Here is a 9,396-nt window from a genome sequence, read left to right on the forward strand (position 1 = left end):
ATACACACTACAGTCATAGCTACACCTTAGTATACACACTACAGTCATATCTACACCTAGTATACACACTACAGTCATAGCTACACCTTAGTATACACACTACAGTCATATCTACACCTAGTATACACACTACAGTCATAGCTACACCTTACTATACACACTACAGTCATATCTACATCATAGTATACACACTACAGTCATATCTGCACCTTACTATACACACTACAGTCATATCTACACCGAGTATACACTACAGTCATATCTACACCATAGTATACACACTACAGTCATATCTACACCATAGTATACACACTACAGTGATATCTGCACCATAGTATACACACTACAGTCATATCTACACCATGTATACACTACAGTCATATCTACACCTTACTATACACACTACAGTCATATCTACACCGAGTATACACACTACAGTCATATCTGCACCATAGTATACATACTACAGTCATATCTACACCGAGTATACACACTACAGTCATATCTGCACCATAGTATACACACTACAGTGATATCTGCACCATAGTATACACACTACAGTCATATCTACACCATGTATACACTACAGTCATATCTACACCATAGTATACACACTAAAGTCATATCTACACCATAGTATACACACTACAGTCATATCTGCACGATAGTATACACACTACAGTCATATCTACACCTTACTATACACACTACAGTCATATCTACACCATAGTCTGCACACTACAGTCATATCTACACCTTATTATACACACTGCAGTCATATCTGCACCATAGTATACACACTACAGTCATATCTACACCTTACTATACACACTAGTCATATCTACACCATAGTATACACACTACAGTCATATCTACACCATAGTCTGCACACTACAGTCATAGCTACACCTTAGTATACACACTAGTCATATCTACACCTAGTATACACACTACAGTCATAGCTACACCTTACTATACACACTACAGTCATATCTACACCATAGTATACACACTACAGTCATATCTACACCATATTATACACACTACAGTCATATCTACACCGAGTATACACACTATAGTCATATCTGCACCTTACTATACACACTACAGTCATATCTACACCGAGTATACACTACAGTCATATCTGCACCATAGAATACACACTGCAGTCATATCTACACCATAGTATACACACTACAGTCATATCTACACCATAGTATACACACTACAGTCATATCTGCACCATAGAATACACACTACAGTCATATCTACACCATAGTATACACACTACAGTCATATCTACACCGAGTATACACACTACAGTCATATCTGCACCATAGTATACACACTACAGTCATATTTACCCCATAGTATGCACACTACAGTCATATCTACACCATAGTATACACACTACAGTCATATCTACACCGAGTATACACACTACAGTCATATCTACACCTTAGTATACACACTACAGTCATATCTACACCATAGTCTGCACACTACAGTCATATCTACACCTTATTATACACACTGCAGTCATATCTGCACCATAGTATACACACTACAGTCATATCTACACCTTACTATACACACTAGTCATATCTACACCATAGTATACACACTACAGTCATATCTACACCATAGTCTGCACACTACAGTCATAGCTACACCTTAGTATACACACTAGTCATATCTACACCTAGTATACACACTACAGTCATAGCTACACCTTACTATACACACTACAGTCATATCTACACCATAGTATACACACTACAGTCATATCTACAACTTATTATACACACTACAGTCATAGGTACACTTTACTATACACACTACAGTCATATCTACACTATAGTATACACACTACAGTCATATCTACACCATAGTATACACACTACAGTCATAGCTACACCTTACTATACACACAACAGTCATAGCTACACCTTACTATACACACTACAGTCATATCTACAACTTAGTAAACACACTACAGTCATATCTACACCATAGTATACACACTACAGTCATATCTACACCATAGTCTGCACACTACAGTCATATCTAAACCTAGTATACACACTACAGTCATAGCTACACCTTAGTATACACACTACAGTCATATCTACACCTAGTATACACACTACAGTTATAGCTACACCTTAGTATACACACTACAGTCATATCTACACCTAGTATACACACTACACTCATAGCTACACCTTACTATACACACTACAGTCATATCTACATCATAGTATACACTACAGTCATATCTACAACTTATTATACACACTACAGTCATAGCTACACCATAGTATACACACTACAGTCATATCTACACCATAGTATACACACTACAGTCATAGCTACACCTTGCTATACACACTACAGTCATATCTACAACTTAGTAAACACAGAACAGTCATATCAACACCTAGTATACACACTACAGTGATATCTGCACCATAGTATACACACTACAGTCATATCTACACCATGTATACACTACAGTCATATCTACACCGAGTATACACACTACAGTCATATCTACACCTTAGTATACACACTACAGTCATATCTGCACCATAGTATACACACTAAAGTGATATCTGCACCATAGTATACACACTACAGTGATATCTGCACCATAGTATACACACTACAGTCATATCTACACCGAGTATACACACTACAGTCATATCTGCACCTTACTATACACACTACAGTCATATCTACACCGAGTATACACTACAGTCATATCTACACCATAGTATACACACTACAGTCATATCTACACCATAGTATACACACTACAGTGATATCTGCACCATAGTATACACACTACAGTCATATCTACACCATGTATACACTACAGTCATATCTACACCTTACTATACACACTACAGTCATATCTACACCGAGTATACACACTACAGTCATATCTGCACCATAGTATACATACTACAGTCATATCTACACCGAGTATACACACTACAGTCATATCTGCACCATAGTATACACACTACAGTGATATCTGCACCATAGTATACACACTACAGTCATATCTACACCATGTATACACTACAGTCATATCTACACCGAGTATACACACTACAGTCATATCTACACCTTAGTATACACACTACAGTCATATCTGCACCATAGTATACACACTACAGTGATATCTGCACCATAGTATACACACTACAGTGATATCTGCACCATAGTATACACACTACAGTCATATCTGCACCTTACTATACACATACAGTCATATCTACACCATGTATACACTACAGTCATATCTACACCATAGTATACACACTACAGTCATATCTGCACCATAATATACACACTACAGTCATATCTACACCTTACTATACACACTACAGTCATATCTACACCGAGTATACACACTACAGTCATATCTGCATCATAGTATACACACTACAGTCATATCTGCACCATAGTATACACACTACAGTGATATCTGCACCATAGTATACACACTACAGTCATATCTACACCATGTATACACTACAGTCATATCTACACCAAAGTATACACACTACAGTCATATCTACACCATAGTATACACACTACAGTCATATCTGCACCATAGTATACACACTACAGTCATATCTACACCTTACTATACACACTACAGTCATATCTACACCGAGTATACACACTACAGTCATATCTGCACCATAGTATACATACTACAGTCATATCTACACTGAGTATACACACTACAGTCATATCTGCACCATAGTATACACACTACAGTGATATCTACACCATAGTATACACACTACAGTCATATCTACACCATGTATACACTACAGTCATATCTACACCATAGTATACACACTACAGTCATATCTACACCATAGTATACACACTACAGTCATATCTACACCATAGTATACACAATACAGTCATATCTGCACCATAGTATACACACTACAGTCATATCTACACCTTACTATACACACTACAGTCATATCTACACCGAGTATACACACTACAGTCATATCTGCACCATAGTATACACACTACAGTCATATCTGCACCATAGTATACATAATACAGTCATATCTACACCTTACTATACACACTAGTCATAGCTACACCATAGTATACACACTACAGTCATATCTACACCATAGTCTGCACACTACAGTCATAGCTACACCTTAGTATACACACTAGTCATATCTACACCTAGTATACACACTACAGTCATAGCTACACCTTACTATACACACTACAGTCATATCTACAACTTATTATACACACTACAGTCATAGGTACACCTTACTATACACACTACAGTCATATCTACACCATAGTATACACACTACAGTCATATCTACACCATAGTATACACACTACAGTCATAGCTACACCTTACTATACACACTACAGTCATAGCTACACCTTACTATACACACTACAGTCATATCTACAACTTAGTAAACACACTACAGTCATATCTACACCATAGTATACACACTACAGTCATATCTACACCATAGTCTGCACACTACAGTCATATCTACACCTAGTATACACACTACAGTCATAGCTACACCTTAGTATACACACTACAGTCATATCTACACCTAGTATACACACTACAGTCATAGCTACACCTTAGTATACACACTACAGTCATATCTACACCTAGTATACACACTACAGTCATAGCTACACCTTACTATACACACTACAGTCATATCTACATCATAGTATACACACTACAGTCATATCTGCACCTTACTATACACACTACAGTCATATCTACACCGAGTATACACTACAGTCATATCTACACCATAGTATACACACTACAGTCATATCTACACCATAGTATACACACTACAGTGATATCTGCACCATAGTATACACACTACAGTCATATCTACACCATGTATACACTACAGTCATATCTACACCTTACTATACACACTACAGTCATATCTACACCGAGTATACACACTACAGTCATATCTGCACCATAGTATACATACTACAGTCATATCTACACCGAGTATACACACTACAGTCATATCTGCACCATAGTATACACACTACAGTGATATCTGCACCATAGTATACACACTACAGTCATATCTACACCATGTATACACTACAGTCATATCTACACCATAGTATACACACTAAAGTCATATCTACACCATAGTATACACACTACAGTCATATCTGCACCATAGTATACACACTACAGTCATATCTACACCTTACTATACACACTACAGTCATATCTACACCGAGTATACACACTACAGTCATATCTGCACCATAGTATACACACTACAGTCATATCTGCACCATAGTATACATACTACAGTCATATCTATACCGAGTATACACACTACAGTCATATCTGCACCATAGTATACATACTACAATCATATTTACACCGAGTATACACACTACAGTCATATCTACCCCATAGTATGCACACTACAGTCATATCTACACCATAGTATACACACTACAGTCATATCTACACCGAGTATACACACTACAGTCATATCTACACCTTAGTATACACACTACAGTCATATCTACACCATAGTCTGCACACTACAGTCATATCTACACCTTATTATACACACTGCAGTCATATCTGCACCATAGTATACACACTACAGTCATATCTACACCTTACTATACACACTAGTCATATCTACACCATAGTATACACACTACAGTCATATCTACACCATAGTCTGCACACTACAGTCATAGCTACACCTTAGTATACACACTAGTCATATCTACACCTAGTATACACACTACAGTCATAGCTACACCTTACTATACACACTACAGTCATATCTACACCATAGTATACACACTACAGTCATATCTACACCATATTATACACACTACAGTCATATCTACACCGAGTATACACACTACAGTCATATCTGCACCTTACTATACACACTACAGTCATATCTACACCGAGTATACACTACAGTCATATCTGCACCATAGAATACACACTGCAGTCATATCTACACCATAGTATACACACTACAGTCATATCTACACCATAGTATACACACTACAGTCATATCTGCACCATAGTATACACACTACAGTCATATCTACACCATAGTATACACACTACAGTCATATCTACACCGAGTATACACACTACAGTCATATCTGCACCATAGTATACACACTACAGTCATATCTACACTATAGTATACACACTACAGTCATATCTGCACCATAGTATACACACTGCAGTCATATCTACACCATAGTATACACACTACAGTCATATCTACACCATAGTATACATACTACAGTCATATCTACACCGAGTATACACACTACAGTCATATCTACACCTTAGTATACACACTACAGTCATATCTGCACCATAGTATACACACTACAGTGATATCTGCACCATAGTATACACACTACAGTGATATCTGCACCATAGTATACACACTACAGTCATATCTGCACCTTACTATACACACTACAGTCATATCTACACCATGTATACACTACAGTCATATCTACACCATAGTATACACACTACAGTCATATCTGCACCATAATATAAACACTACAGTCATATCTACACCGAGTATACACACTACAGTCATATCTGCACCATAGTATACACACTACAGTCATATCTGCACCATAGTATACACACTACAGTGATATCTGCACCATAGTATACACACTACAGTCATATCTACACCATGTATACACTACAGTCATATCTACACCGAGTATACACACTACAGTCATATCTACACCTTAGTATACACACTACAGTCATATCTGCACCATAGTATAAACACTACAGTGATATCTGCACCATAGTATACACACTACAGTGATATCTGCACCATAGTATACACACTACAGTCATATCTACACCGAGTATACACACTACAGTCATATCTGCACCTTACTATACACACTACAGTCATATCTACACCGAGTATACACTACAGTCATATCTACACCATAGTATACACACTACAGTGATATCTGCACCATAGTATACACACTACAGTCATATCTACACCATGTATACACTACAGTCATATCTACACCTTACTATACACACTACAGTCATATCTACACCGAGTATACACACTACAGTGATATCTGCACCATAGTATACACACTACAGTCATATCTGCACCTTACTATACACACTACAGTCATATCTACACCATGTATACACTACAGTCATATCTACACCATAGTATACACACTACAGTCATATCTGCACCATAATATACACACTACAGTCATATCTACACCTTACTATACACACTACAGTCATATCTACACCGAGTATACACACTACAGTCATATCTGCACCATAGTATACACACTACAGTCATATCTGCACCATGTATACACTACAGTCATATCTACACCAAAGTATACACACTACAGTCATATCTACACCATAGTATACACACTACAGTCATATCTGCACCATAGTATACACACTACAGTCATATCTACACCTTACTATACACACTACAGTCATATCTACACCGAGTATACACACTACAGTCATATCTGCACCATAGTATACACACTACAGTCATATCTGCACCATAGTATACATACTACAGTCATATCTACACCGAGTATACACACTACAGTCATATCTGCACCATAGTATACATACTACAATCATATTTACACCGAGTATACACACTACAGTCATATCTACACCTTAGTATACACACTACAGTCATATCTACCCCATAGTATGCACACTACAGTCATATCTACACCATAGTATACACACTACAGTCATATCTACACCGAGCATACACACTACAGTCATATCTACACCATAGTATGCACACTACAGTCATATCTACACCATAGTATACACACTACAGTCATATCTACACCTTAGTATACACACTACAGTCATATCTACACCTTAGTATACACACTACAGTCATATCTACCCCATAGTATGCACACTACAGTCATATCTACACCATAGTATACACACTACAGTCATATCTACACCGAGTATACACACTACAGTCATATCTACACCTTAGTATACACACTACAGTCATATCTACACCATAGTCTGCACACTACAGTCATATCTACACCTTATTATACACACTGCAGTCATATCTGCACCATAGTATACACACTACAGTCATATCTACACCTTACTATACACACTAGTCATATCTACACCATAGTATACACACTACAGTCATATCTACACCATAGTCTGCACACTACAGTCATAGCTACACCTTAGTATACACACTAGTCATATCTACACCTAGTATACACACTACAGTCATAGCTACACCTTACTATACACACTACAGTCATATCTACACCATAGTATACACACTACAGTCATATCTACAACTTATTATACACACTACAGTCATAGGTACACTTTACTATACACACTACAGTCATATCTACACTATAGTATACACACTACAGTCATATCTACACCATAGTATACACACTACAGTCATAGCTACACCTTACTATACACACTACAGTCATAGCTACACCTTACTATACACACTACAGTCATATCTACAACTTAGTAAACACACTACAGTCATATCTACACCATAGTATACACACTACAGTCATATCTACACCATAGTCTGCACACTACAGTCATATCTAAACCTAGTATACACACTACAGTCATAGCTACACCTTAGTATACACACTACAGTCATATCTACACCTAGTATACACACTACAGTCATAGCTACACCTTAGTATACACACTACAGTCATATCTACACCTAGTATACACACTACAGTCATAGCTACACCTTACTATACACACTACAGTCATATCTACATCATAGTATACACTACAGTCATATCTACAACTTATTATACACACTACAGTCATAGCTACACCATAGTATACACACTACAGTCATATCTACACCATAGTATACACACTACAGTCATAGCTACACCTTGCTATACACACTACAGTCATATCTACAACTTAGTAAACACAGAACAGTCATATCAACACCTAGTATACACACTACAGTCATATCTGCACCATAGTATACATACTACAGTCATATCAACACCATAGTATACACACTACAGTCATATCTACACCATAGTATACACACTACAATCATATCTACAACTTAGTAAACACACTACAGTCATATCAACACCTAGTATACACACTACAGTCATATCTACATCATAGTATACACACTACAGTCATATCTACACCACAGTATACACACTACAGTCATATCTACACCACAGTATACACACTACAGACATATCTACACCACAGTATACACACTACAGTCATAT

The sequence above is a fragment of the Dendrobates tinctorius genome, unplaced genomic scaffold, assembly GCF_039654945.1.
Source record: "Dendrobates tinctorius isolate UK_male_01 unplaced genomic scaffold, ASM3965494v1 ptg000455l, whole genome shotgun sequence".
NCBI lineage: Eukaryota > Metazoa > Chordata > Amphibia > Anura > Dendrobatidae > Dendrobates > Dendrobates tinctorius.